This window comes from Panicum virgatum, unplaced genomic scaffold (genome assembly GCF_016808335.1).
Source record: "Panicum virgatum strain AP13 unplaced genomic scaffold, P.virgatum_v5 scaffold_5549, whole genome shotgun sequence".
Classification (NCBI taxonomy): Eukaryota; Viridiplantae; Streptophyta; class Magnoliopsida; order Poales; family Poaceae; genus Panicum; species Panicum virgatum.
In genome coordinates, this window is record NW_024376564.1 from 26932 (window position 1) to 40957 (window position 14026).

The following is a 14026-nucleotide window of genomic DNA, read 5'->3' on the forward strand; positions in this document are numbered from 1 at the left end:
CCATATCAAAAACATATTTGCTGTTGTGTTTTCTTATTGGTATTGAACCTGACTCTGCCTTACCATCAAAGAGGGCGTAAAACGCCTTCCTGCAGTATTTGTGCCTTTCAACAAGGAACCGGCGGTACTTCAGATACACAAATTTTTTTTGAACCATCCAGGTATACAAACATCGTGCCATCCAGCCATACTAAACATCCCGTCTTCCTTTGATCTGTCCAGAGATCGAGAACAATGCAGGGTAGTCATTAATGGTAACGATTATAATTCCTCTGCATGTGAAGTGGTCCTTAGCATACTCGTCCCACATTCACACACCCTCATTCCAAAGCTTCAGATGGCTCAAGGAAGACATCTATATCAATGCCCGGTTGTTTCGGCCCTTGTATCAGAATACACAACATTATGTACTTCCTCTTCTGTTAAAGCCAGGTCGGTAGGTTGTATATGGTCAATATAACTGCCCATGTGCTGTGTATGCTGTTTCTTTCCCCAAAAGGATTCATTCCGTCTGTCCTTAGTGCAAACCTCACATTCCTTGGGTAATTCGCAAACTCGGGGTACATCTCATCAAACCTTTTCCACTGCGTGCCATCGGCTGGGTGTGAAAGCTTACCCTCGTCTTGAATCCGCTCTTCATGCCACCAACACATCAGCTTTCCTTCTCGAAGGTTTGCAAACATACGCCTTAAGCGGTCGATTGGATTGAGGTACCACATAACCAATTTGGGGAATCTCCTCTTGTTCACGTCTATGCCTAAGCATGTATCTTCTTCGGAAGGTTCAGGCACACACTTTTTCTTCCTCTTCTTCCTTTTGGAGGATGCTTGATCATCGTCCTTGTAAATGTCATTTTGCTTGTAACAACTAGTGCCACATGTTGGACATTTCTCTAGTTTCCCAAATGTTTCCCCTCGATATAGTATCCTGTAGTTCGGGCAGGCATGTATTCTCTCAATTCCCATTGTGAATGGGCTAATAATCTTCTTTGCCTGGTACATGTTCTCAGGCACAAAGTTAGGCTTCGGAAGCAACCAGGATAAGAGTTTCATCAGATCGTTGAAGCTAGAGTCAGACCATCCGTACTTGGCCTTCAGAATCAACAGCTCGAGTACAAACCGTAGCTCAGACCAATGAGTTGGACACCCCCTTTCTCGTACACGCTATGGTGTGCAGCATCCTCTACCACCTTGAAATGCTCTAACCCTTTCGCGCTCCCAATAAGGACATCCGCCTTAAAGTGCTTCAGCATTTGTTCCAGCTCATCTGCATCACTATCATCATCACCATATTGGCCTTCTAAACTCCCCGAAGGTATGCTTATGTATCCACCACCGCCGTCATCATTTCCATCAACACGAGAACACGTCATGTGAAGGTCGGCATCGAAGAATGTTTCACTATCATCCGCATCAGAAGGAGTGTCATGCTCTCCATGATGGACCCAAGTGGAGTAGTCATCAACAAATCCTTCAATGATCACGTGTGACCTGATGGTGACTGTGTCTGCCCAGACCTTCTGATTTTTACACTTCCTATAAGGGCAACATATACCAGAAACCCCCTTGATCCTCGCATCCATCTTCGCAACATCAATGAATTTATCCAATTCAACACGGAAAGCCCTCTCCGTCCTTTTCATGGTATACATCCACCGACGAGCCATCTACAAATTAAATTTTCACAAAACATTCCGTGGCACATCTTGAGATAATAGACTATTGATCTCGTAACAAACTTACATTATTTGACTGGTACAAATACATGTGCTTATAAAAACATACGTTTAAAAAAACTTGAATTTTGTACGTTGTAAACGTACACCTATGTTGCTTGGTTCGATTAAAATATATATAGATGTTAAACACATGCTTGGGTTTTCTTAAGATCCAGAGACAGTATATATATATAAGAGTATATCCATATTGGAGGATTTAATTTATCGACATATGAAAAACCTATATTATGTAGAGAGAGAAAACATGTGATTATCTTAAGATTTACATAGGGAGAAATGTTTCTTAGCAACCTATTGACAAATTTAATTCTATATTATCCTCAAGTGTAAAGATCCACAAAATTGTCCATCAAGCTAGCTGTTTGGTATATATTCATAGCTAGGTTCAATTAATTGGACCATGAGAGAGAGAGCCATAAATGAGAGACAGAGACAGAGCGCCGTAAATGAGAGCAATATAAGTAGATTCACCAACTTTTCCTTCATGATACTTAAATCTAACAAAGGGATAGTGCAGCCTTACCACAATAAGTTTGGATCTTCAAAGAAATAAAAACGAAAACCTCCCCCTCTCCTTTTCAATTCATGGAAGCCATTGTTGGGCTCCAAGCTCCTCCAAATGTCTGCAAAGTCGCGAGGAGGAAGAAAGTGTCTTATATACACTTGGATTAGCAGAGGCGGTCCAAAATGTAGGCCACCTCTGATAAATAAATAGCAGAGGTGGTCCATAACTTAGGCCCCCTCGGATAAATAAATAGCAAAGGCGGTCCAGGGGACGGGCCACCTCCGCCTACAGCAGAGGCGGTCCGTGCTGCACGCCACCTCTGATAAATAAAATATCAGAGGCGATCGACCGCCTGGACCGCTCCTGCTATTTGTGGAGGTGGCCCACGGCATGGACCGCCTCTACTGTTCCCTTAGTAGCCTCCGCATATAACAGAGGCGGTCCGTGTTGCGCGCCGCCTCTGAGGCGGTCGACCGCATGGACCGCCTCTGCTATTTGCGGAGGCAGCCCACGGCATGCACCGCCTCTGCTGTTCCCCTACTAGCAGCAGCTCATGCCCTTGGGCCCACCGAAAGCACTGCAGAGGCGGCTCCTTTTTTGAGCCGCCTCTGCTGTAAAAAGTGGGCCGATGCCGTAGTGCGTGCGGGAGCAGAGAAAGTGGGAGCGGGAGGGAGAGCGGTGAAGGAATGTGGGACGCTCTGCTCTAGCGTGGTCGATTTGTTTGTGAGGCAAGGACGACCGCCACACACGCGGCGATCATCTCTGCACCGCGTGAATCGAACGCATCATCCGGTCTGCAGCAATGATATAGAATGATGTCGCCATTGGCCAGCCTGCACGGCCGACAGGGTGGGAGGCGAGAGGACGAGGGCAGGCGATCTGATCATTCGATACATGCAGGACAGCGCGGTTTGCAGGGGTGATGTTGAGGCAAACCACCAACCAATGTCAAGTGCAAGGAGACCTTTTGAATTGACCTGACGAATGCTCACCTAACGCAGTAATCCTAAAAGCATAGTAGTTCACCTTGATAAAGGAAGCGTCACAGCTAGTAGAGCCACCACCAAAGTTCCCCGGCCTTCTGCCTCAGAAGCTCAGATCTGCGCACAGTGATACAGAGCATAGGGGTAAGAAAGGAGGAATACGTCTGGCGATTGTAGGTGGCACAGCCAGAAGCAGCAGATCTGAGCTCCTGGTACATGTTTTATCTGTTTTAATCAATGACATCTCAAGTCCTCTGTTCATTTTTTCTTTCTCCAGCAAAGTTGGTCGATTTCTTCTCCCACGATCAATGAATAAACACATTCTGCTTTCGTTGCAACTCTTTTGAGCAAACAAAACTGGTGATTGTTCTGCCCATTATCAGGTACTAGGGGCAGGAAACTCAGAAGTCATATATCATAAGTATAATACGTACGTGATCTCCGTTGATTCTTTTGAGCCAGAGGAGAGGACGAATACGTCTGATCTCAGCTGGTACATCTTCTTTTCTAACTAAGGACAGCTCAAGTCCTCTGTTTAGTTTTTCTTGCTCCATACTCCATTGAGGTTCATCGACTTACAATCAACATCGACACCTTCTGCTCTGAATGCAACTGTTTTCAGCAAACAAACACTGATGATTATTGATCTGGTGGCTATTGTCAGGTACTGAAGGCAGGATACTCACAAGTCATACATCACAAGTAGGAAACCTACGTGATAACACTTGGTTCTTTTAAGCTAGAGGCTATTTATCTTCAAGGACTAATCGACCACATCGTTCTCCCAATTCTCATCTACCGAAGGCTGAAAGCTCAAAAGGCATAAATCATAATTACAGCACAAGATCCTATTCAATTGCTTTGTGAGTTGAAGCTACGGTATGTTAATCTTAAACACCGTTACTTTTCTATTTGACATGCTCAAAAGTCCTAAATCTCCTCATACATACATATGTACATATGCATGAGAAAATGCGCGTACACGCATCTGATTCTGTTTCCGCTGACCACGCATCTCTGCAAAACACCAACCGACCAGCGTCCATCCCCATGGACGCATGTCTGTCTCTGCAACACAAAGCGCGACGCACGCAGCATGCGTTTATCAGTCTCATGTGCTTATTGCATGGCAGCCTGTAGCAATAATTACGTTTTGCGTACAAGCTAAACAAACAGACTTGCCAAGTTTTTAATCTCCTATTGCAGCCATAAAAAGATAGGCAGAAAATCGTGTGACCCATGTTCGCTAGCTACAACTAGTCTATATTTCTTCTATGCATATAGTTGCAAGTAACTCACTTAAAATTAGGCAATACTAGTCCACCAACCTGTGCTCCTCCACGGGCTAGAACTATAGCAAATATAAACATTAATTAGGTGGTTGTGGATAAAATTAATACATACAACTAATAAAAATACTTATATTTGTTTTTTTCTTTCTCTGTCATTTGTCCACGCGCTCACATTTTCTAACTGTAATAATGCTTTCTTAGTTTGTATTCTATATTGATTGCGATAAACTAATAATTAATTATATAACTTTTATCATCTACGTTGATAGTTTCTCACCCTTCAAAATGTGTCCTTAACATATTATTTTACGAATCTAAATTTCCTTTTAAACTTTTGTTAATTTAGTTACTTTCTATTTATCTATTTTCTAATAATAGCTAATACTGGTAAATGTAGATGTAGTTTTTTAATTTTAAAATGACATAGATGTCTAATTTATATGAATATATTGGGTGTGTAGATTATTTACTATAATATATAATATGGTTTTCTATTTAACTTTATAAGATTATATTAAAGAAATTAAACATGTGTGAAAAATTACATGTAATTTTTAGGGTTATTTTAAATAATATTTCATAATGTAAGTGGGTAATTCAAATACAATTAAAGGGGTTACCTTAAATCATCTCTTATAATATAGATAATTTGAATATATAAATTTAGTGTGCTTCTTTAAGTTCTATTTCATAGGGTTCTATGTGAATTTGTTTAAAAATAGAATGAATGCAATAATTATTTCTATAGATATATGTATTTTAAAATATTTAATACTTACTCTATCGGTCTAAAACTATAAACCACAACTAACATTTGATTCAATGTTTGGCTATCTATTATATTTAATAAAATTATATGTATAATATTTATTTTGTTGTGTTTTTTGTTCTTTCTAAGTATTTTATGTATTATGTTTATTGTGTATTTTCACTAATTATTTTAATATTACTGGCTAGATGTTGTACCACAACAAAAAAGTAAAACTTTAAATGGTCCTCCAAGATGTATCAATGCATGGATTAATTGAAAGTTAATAATAAGAAGAAATATAAAAAAAGATTTTTAATGGTCCTCCAAAAAGTATGGATTTATAGGTTGAATACAGTGGGACATAGGTTAATAATAAGAAAAAATAAAAAAATAAATGATCCTCCAATCAATGCATAAATTGATTGCGGTGGGAGGTGGGTTAATAATACGTAAAAATAAAATAAAAAAATTAAATGTTCCTCTGTGAGGAATCGATGCATGGATTGACTGTGGTGGGAGGTGTGTTAATAATAAGGAAAATAAATAAAGAGAATTTGAATGATCCTCTATGAGGAATCGATGCATGGATTGATTGCGATGGGAGATGGGTCACCAATGGCTACTAATAATCATGGATATATTAGAAGGCCAGATGTTTCTGATTATTGTGGAATTTTCTAGACTTTTTTCTCTTTTTCTAGAGCGCTTCGTAAGCCATGCATCCTTTTCATCTCTAATTAATAATAGTAAGATGTTCAGTTGCAATTGTTCTCATCCACAACTACAAATCATTTCAATGTCCCAGTTACAACTAGATCATTAAAACCGTTGCATCTAGGACCGACGAGGCGATTGCAATTACAACTAAGGAATATACTCAATCGCAATTGGCCAGATCCTGTGCGTGACTGCAACCGCTTCACTGCTGCCGTAATTACAACTAGGATCTTTAAATCGGTTGCAACTAGGACCAATAAAGCGATTCCAGTTACAACTAGAGAATATGCTCAGTTGCAATTGGCCTGACACCACAATTGCAACCGCTTCAATACCCTGGTTACAACTATGATTATTAAGCCTGTTGCGACTTAGCTAGGACCAGTAAGATGAGTACAATCCGGCTTAGTTAGTTACATGACAGAGGGTAACTAAAAAAGTAATTACTCTCGTGCAACTAGCTTACTATCCTAGTATATGTTTTGTTCTAACCAAAGACTACTCAAGTCCTTTGTTTTGTTTTTTCTTGCTCGATCCATACACCTGTTAAGTTCGTCAATTACCATCAACATCCACACTTTCTGCTTTCAGTGCAACTGTTTTCAGCAAATAAAAATGTATTATTATCCTGCCTATTGTTAGGTATTGAATCCAGGAACTCAGAAGTCACACATCACAAGTAGGAAATAAATGTAATTAGAGTTGATTCGTCTGAGCTAGAGGCTATGGTATGTTCATCTTGAGGAACTAATCATTCATCTATTCGAGATCCTCATCTTCTCCTTTGTGAATCGAGGCTATGGTACGTTAATCTTAAACACTGTTACCTTTCTCTTTTACATGGTCCAAAGTACGAAATCCCCTCGTATATATAATGCTTCCTGTTTCATGTGATAACAGGAACAAGAAGGCTAGATGAGACTGTTTGCGGCCACAGTTGTGCAGCTCAAAGACTAAAAGGCTAAAGAGCTCAGCTTCAGGATAGCAGTCTACCTATTTTCCTAGGTCAGACATCAATATCATCAACTACTATTTCATATAGGTCTATCAGATGGTGCCAGTCATACATCATGTTAGCAAAATAACAAAGAAACAATCATGCATGAAAAAGCGCCATAGGATTCAGTTAGTTTGGAACATGCATAACCCATAATTTATTGAGAGTACAGCTAGTTTTTGCAGATCATTTTTTTGTTTCAAAAGTAGCAGCACATGTTCAATTTGGTCTGCAGGATTTTTGGGCAAGGAGACACTTTCAAAATAAATGATGGCCAGTATCGAAGGTGCTGCTGTGTCTGCAATTTTGAAAATTTTGGCAAACAAGTTAGCTCCATCGATGATGAAGCAATACAGCTCTATAGTGGGTGTGAATGTTGGCGACGAGTGCTTCAATTCACTTGTGCAAGTTTCTTTTCTCCAGGATGTGAAGGAATATTTTGGGAGAGTGTGTTGCGAGATGCATGATTTGCTTCATGATCTTGCCCAGTTCATCTTGGATGAGCAAATTTCAACTAATGTGCCAAAGGATGCAACCAGTTCCACAAAATACCACAGATACTTTTCCTTAGTTCAACAGCCAAAAAAACCTTTGCCTAGAATGTTTTTCAAGAATGCACGTGCTATATATGTTGATGGTGGTGATTGTGATGATATAATATTCAACAAGGCCAAGAATGCAAAGCACTTGTGCAGTATCATTGCAAACAATAATCTATCGACAACAGTGCTCACTGCCATATTTCAGACAAAACATTTGAAATATCTTGAGATGTCAAGATTGCAATGTGAATCACTCCCTGAAACTATGTCAGATATTTGGAGCCTGCAAGCTCTGCATCTAGAATGTAATAGCCTTCTCGAGTTGCCCAAATCTATTGGTAAGCTGCAAAAGTTAAGAACACTGAACCTATCATGGTGTATGAAGCTAAAGTTTTTACCAGATTCAATTGGTGACTGTAATATGCTTTCAAGCATTTGTCTTTGCCAGTGCATGGAGCTTGCAGCCTTGCCAAATTCTGTCGGTAGAAATAAAAAGCTAAGAGTTCTTAAACTAGATCATACCAAGATTAAGGAGCTACCAATAGTTATAACAAAATTGAGAAATCTACAATGTTCGAGTCTATGTAATTGTTATAGGCTGGTAGAGTTGCCCAAAGGCATCGGAAATTTGGATAAGCTTCAAGTTTTGAACCTAGAATATTGTGTGCAGCTGGTAGAGCTATCTAAAGACATTAACAACTTAGAGAAGCTTCAAGTTTTGAACTTGGAAAATTGTGGGGAACTGGTAAATCTACCTGAAGGCACTAGCAAGTTGGAGAAGCTTCAAGTTTTGAACCTCGAAGGCTGTAGGAAGCTGGTAGAGCTCCCTGATGGCATTGTCAAGTTTGAGAGGCTTCAAGTTTTGAACCTGAAAGATTGTGAAGAATTGAAAGGGATGCCTGTAGGCATTGGACAATTCAGCAGTCAACTACAAAAGTTGACCTTATTTGTTGTGGGTAATGGTGAAAAGTTTGCTGGAATATCAGAGCTCGCAAATGTAGGTAGGAATAGTGAAGGTCTAATTATCAGAGGTATTTCACATGTGTTGGAGAAAGATGATGCACATAAGGCATGCTTGAAAGAGAAGACAGATTTATAGAGGCTGAAGCTAGAATGGAAGATGCGTCAGAAAGGTGAGGTGAACACTGAGTTTTTCTTTAATGAAAAGGTGGACACTATGTTGGAGGAGGCTGTACTTGATGGCCTAGAACCGCCAGCTGGGATTAAAGAGCTAGAAATTTGTGGGTACTCAGGCGAGAAATATGCATGGTGGATGCATAATCAGGTTGTTGGTACTGAAGTAAAGGGGCAAGCTTGCTTCCAATTTTTGAGGGCGATGAAGCTATCTGATTTCCAAGGATTGAAGCATCTACAAGGGCTTGTGGAACTTCCTTGTCTGGAGGAGCTTGAGCTGCACAAGATGCCTTCTCTTGAGAGCATAAGCTGTGGCCCATTTCCTTCACTGGTGAAGTTATTAATGGATGATCTACCTAGATTGGAAGAAGTGTGGTTGGTAGCAGAGAGGACCATGTCTGATGGAGAAGAGGGAGGAAACTGCAGCAATTGTGCACCTCACTCGGGACAGGTCCGAGTTGGTAATTGCTTGACATGTCTGAATATATCAAATTGTCTTACATTGAAGATCAAGACATTCCTACCTTTGCCTTGTCACCTGAAGCATTGGAAGTTCTCCGAGTGTGCTGGGAAGTGGATCACAGAATCTAATTACCACAGCCAATTCCATTTCGAGAGGTCCAATTCATACTTCTATCATAGCCACCTACAAAACACCGGACGTGAGTGGGAGGTGGTGCAACACATGACAGCATGGGAATTATTGAAGACTTTTCTCATTGATAATGCGCTAGGGGAGCTTCGATATCCACAAGAGCTAAACATTCTGAACTGCTGTCGCCTTAGTAGCCTTCCTCAAGCAATGGGGCAACTCACATCCCTCCAGGTGCTACGGATAGGAATGTGCGACGGACTTAAGCAGTTGCCGGAATGCTTGGGCGAGCTCTGTTCTCTTCGAACTCTACATGTTGAATGGCTGCCCAAAATAAAGAGCCTTCCCCAATCGCTGCAGCATCAGCATCTCACATCACTTGAGGATCTTAGGATTCATGCATGTCATGCACTTCATGAGCTGCCTGAATGGCTGGGAGATCTCTGTGCTCTATGCAAACTCCACATTTCTGGGTTGGATGGGCTGGCTTGCTTTCCCGAATCCAAGTGCCGGCTCACGTCCCTTAAAGAGCTCTACATCGACAGCTGCCCACGCATCACATCCTTTCCACAGGGGATGGAAAGCCTGGCCTCCCTTGAAAAGCTATGCATCTCTAGGTTAGGAGGAATTGTATCCTTGCCAGAGGGCATAAAAGGCTTCACTGCTCTGAAGAAATTGGAGATCATTGACTGTCAGGGAATAAAATCCTTGCCAGAGGGTATAAAATGCCTCACCACTCTGAAGAAATTGGTGATCAAGAAGTGCCCTGATCTGGCGAGGCGCTCCGAGGAAGGAAAGGGGAAGGACTGGCACCTCATTTCCCACATTCCTGATGTGTGGATTGATTGAGGTGAGACATCGGCTAATCTAATTGCTCATCTGATGAACATGTCAGTCAGTTCTTCCTTCCATGCCCACAGCAGATGCTATGGGGTAATTGCCAACGGCCCGCGAATTGGGGATGCATCCCGTTCTTCTTTTCCTTTTAATTAATTCCTGTAACATATAGTCCTAATTTCCTTTCTCTGTTCAAACTATCTTTAACAAAATATCTCATGTTCAAACTATCTTTAAGGATAAAACTAATCATAATAAAATAAGCAATAATTTCTACGTGAATTTTAATTACTGCTTGCCTATTAATTGCAGGGTTAAGTGGGAGCCCGTGATCAGCCTGTCGGTCAAGATGAAAGACCTGCATCAGCATGGGTGAAGAGGTAGATCAAGATCTTGACGCTGTATGACGTCAACCAATCCATCACAACCTTTCAAGTTGATTTCGTCGAGTGGCCTCTGCTTTGCCATGAAGAGATGCACTGGTTAGTTTTCTGTCTAACTACTTCGATCCTGCCTGTGTACTCAAGCAGGCAGCCTGCGAGAGCTTCCTTTGCTGCCTCGCGCCATGAAGCAATCTGCTGAGCTGCACCTGCACGGTTTGTTCTCCATATTCGGTTGTATGTATTGTACTGTATCCACCACACAGCCCTATTTTCTCAGATCTAGCGCATTTGCCGGAACAAGCAGTGCTCGTTTGGTTTCATTCACAAACGATATTTCATTGCAGTTTCAGAAAAGGGGGAGAAAACATTCTGCTCTGCTTGCTCGGTTACAAGCTAACTAAAGGATTATGGATGCTCCTGGAGAGATGGAGCAAGCCAGGGGCGACCAGCCTCGGACTTGCCGGTTGCTGCCTCTGCCATGGCGTGGCCCGGCGTCTGTGCGTGGTGGCACAGCTATGCAAGGGTGGTCGCGGCTAGCCAAGGTATGGTGGGTGTGCCAAGGCATGGTTAGGTGTCCGCGTGAACACGGCAATTGGCGATGCACACCACCTGTTGGGCGAAATGTGTGGCCGGTGAGACATTGTTTGGATTTCACCTTTATATCTTTTCCTTTTCTGTTTATCTTGAATTGATTCTGCTTCTTCTGCATTACGGTTGGTTTTGAACCCCAAGACGGAAGAAGATGGCCGTGGCCGAGGCATGGACTCATCAAGGTGAACGGCGACACCCACAGCCAAAAGTACGTCGACGAGGCCACCAAGAAGGAGGTCAAGGACATCTTTCGGCCGCTATGACCGCACCCTCCTCGTCGTCGACCCCAGGCGCTGCGAGCCCAAGAAGTTTGGTGGGCGCGGAGGTACCAGAAATCGTGTCGTAATTGCTAGATCATGTATCAATTGGTGTTGCGTGTTCTGGTTCTATACCTAGCTACATCTTTACATATATGCTATGGGAGTTTAGAATTTTAAGCCTAGTAGTCTCATACGTGTAACCCACAGAAGGAGTTGAAGGAAACACCGGCAGCTACCGGCAACATGTGGAGTTTTTTGTCCAAACTTTTTTGAGGATGCTGCATAGACATATGTTGCCTCTTCGTCAAATATCTTGAATTTCTGAGACTATATGCATATTATTAATTTTCTCAGTAGCAAACCATCAAAATGCAGTTAATTTCATAAAACATTCCAGTGTTGTTATAACCGGATCCAGCCGCCGCCGGTCCTCCAACGACCGGATCCGTGGCGGGGCCAGCCTCCGGTGCCTCCGCGGGCTCCACGCTGCCTGGACCAGCGCCGCCTCGTCCGGATCTGCCGCCACCGGCCCTCCTCCGCCTCGTGCCGACGCGCGGGAGGTACACGGAGCGCACCTCCGCCGCCGCCAGGACCGTCGCCGAGGTCGTGCGTGCGTGCCACGCCCAGGGGTCATGCACCGGGACCTCAAGCCCGAGAAGTTCCTGTACGCGGGCAAGAGCCCAGACGCACGACTCAAGGCCATCGACTTCGGCCTCTCCGTCTTCTTCAGACTAGGTCAGAATGCTCGCTCACACAAGATCCATTGCAGCCAGTAATTCGCATGCTTGCTCCTGTCCTGCACGGCTGCACGTAGTAACAATTCACATCTTTTCCTCCGTCTGCCCCTTGCGATTCAAATCCACTGAGTTCCACAAAGTATATATAGCTAGCAGTCCTAATCAGGAGTGAATACGTTCTAGTGCAAAGATGACCTGATTGTTGTAGCCGAGTAGCTAACGAGAGACTGAAAACTATCCTTGTTCTCCCTGTGCTAAAAAATTACTATTAGCAAGGTATCACTTTCAGTTATGAATCATTATTGAGTAGGTTAGTCAGATATATAGTTAAAGTTCTTCGTCAAAGCTCTGTTATATTATAGTGTTATCATCTTATATTTGATGGTTTGGCAAAGATTGGATGGAAACTGTCACAGTTTATGGGAAATTATGTTGACCGTGGCTACTACTCTGTTGAACGTGTCACATAAGTGTAACATTAGCCTATCCATAACCATCATCGCAGTGATCATGAGCATGATAGGTGTTTAGTATGCACTGTGCACACTCTGTAGCTGGAAAGCTGATCATATCTGCCTTATGGCGTATCCACTAGATTGTGCAACTTTACTAATTTTTTTGTACTAATGTTGTCCCCTGTAACCAAACAGCTTTTAGTGGCTTTAAAAGTTCGCTACCCTCACAGGATCACCATTCTCAGAGGGAACCATGAAAGACGACAGGTATATGGTTTTTGCTGCAGAAATTATCCATTTTTTCTTGCTCCATCACTTCATTCTCTGTTATCAGCTTGTACAAACTAATTTTTTTAGTTAAATTATTTTCTGATCACTTGCAGATTACTCAAGTTTATGGATTCTATGATGAGTGTCTAAGGAGTAAGGAAGTGAGTATCTTTGCTTAGGTTACTGTAATTTCTGCTATTATTCTCTGGAAAATGAGTGTCTAAGGAGTAAGGAAGTGAGTATCTTTGCTTAGGTTACTGTAATTTCTGCTATTATTCTCTGGAAAATACTATCTTGATATCATGGGGCAGGGCTTCATATGCAAATTGAAAGGGATTAATATCTAGTATACTCCAAAAACATAGTTTTTTGCGCTGGAAAACTACATGTTGTGGAAAAATGTTAGTTTAAATTAATTATAACATGCCGAAGGATCGTTTCTCTACTGTGCCTAGCTAGTGTGGAAGTTAATCAGACATTGCAATGATTCCATACTTGCAACTTCTGTCGACTAGTCTTGAGATGGTTAAGGTTACTAAAAAAATATCTTATGAGAAATGCTGTTTAAAGTATTACATCTTTTGGAATTGCTATGATAAATTATCTTGTTGGTTCTTTAGGAAATTGACTCAAGATTGGCCGGAAGTGATTGATTGAAGGCTGGCGGTAAATTTCAGTTCAGACTAAGGGTCGCTGCAAGTGATTGATTGAAGAATGGCAGGAAATTTCTGTTCGGCAAAAGCAAATCCATCTCTTGTAGGTTTATACTGTATTCTTTGTATTAGCAGATTTTTGGAGCTATGAAGCCTAGACGATTATAATTTGTATTTAATTAACATTTGGTGTGTATGCATTGGCTGCTGTTTATGGGCTTTATTGAAAGTAGAAATGGGCTTGGCCCATAAATGATTGCTCATATTGGATGTTGAAATGGCTTGGGCCAAAACAGTTAAATATGTTGAACGTCTTCAAATTAGGCCTTAAAAGCCTTTTTAAAGGGCCCATCCCAACCATTTGGGCTGCATAAAAGCATCCCAAAATATGCTTAGAGCAACTCCAACAGATTGATCTTCTCCTTTCCCCTTTCTCACTATATAGGGAAATCTCCTTTTTTTAATTTCAACATATATGGAATAAGTGCTCTAGCAGATTGATTTTTCCCCCTTTCTATATGGAAAGGGAGATGTGATGTCTCCCCTTTCTATTGGGGATTGGAGAGAAATTATTGGGGATTGAGAAAAA

At 41.7% G+C, this 14026-nt stretch overlaps 2 long non-coding RNA genes across 2 annotated transcripts; both read left to right on the forward strand.

Moving 5' to 3' along the window:
* The first annotated feature begins 10974 nt into the window (after positions 1-10974).
* On the forward strand, positions 10975-11493 carry LOC120694396. The gene is made up of 2 exons (XR_005683473.1): positions 10975-11103; positions 11204-11493. It is a non-coding gene; the product is annotated as an uncharacterized LOC120694396 (long non-coding RNA).
* Positions 11494-11730: 237 nt separating this feature from the next.
* On the forward strand, positions 11731-13757 carry LOC120694395. The gene is made up of 4 exons (XR_005683472.1): positions 11731-12057; positions 12710-12781; positions 12898-12937; positions 13405-13757. It is a non-coding gene; the product is annotated as an uncharacterized LOC120694395 (long non-coding RNA).
* Positions 13758-14026: the final 269 nt, after the last annotated feature.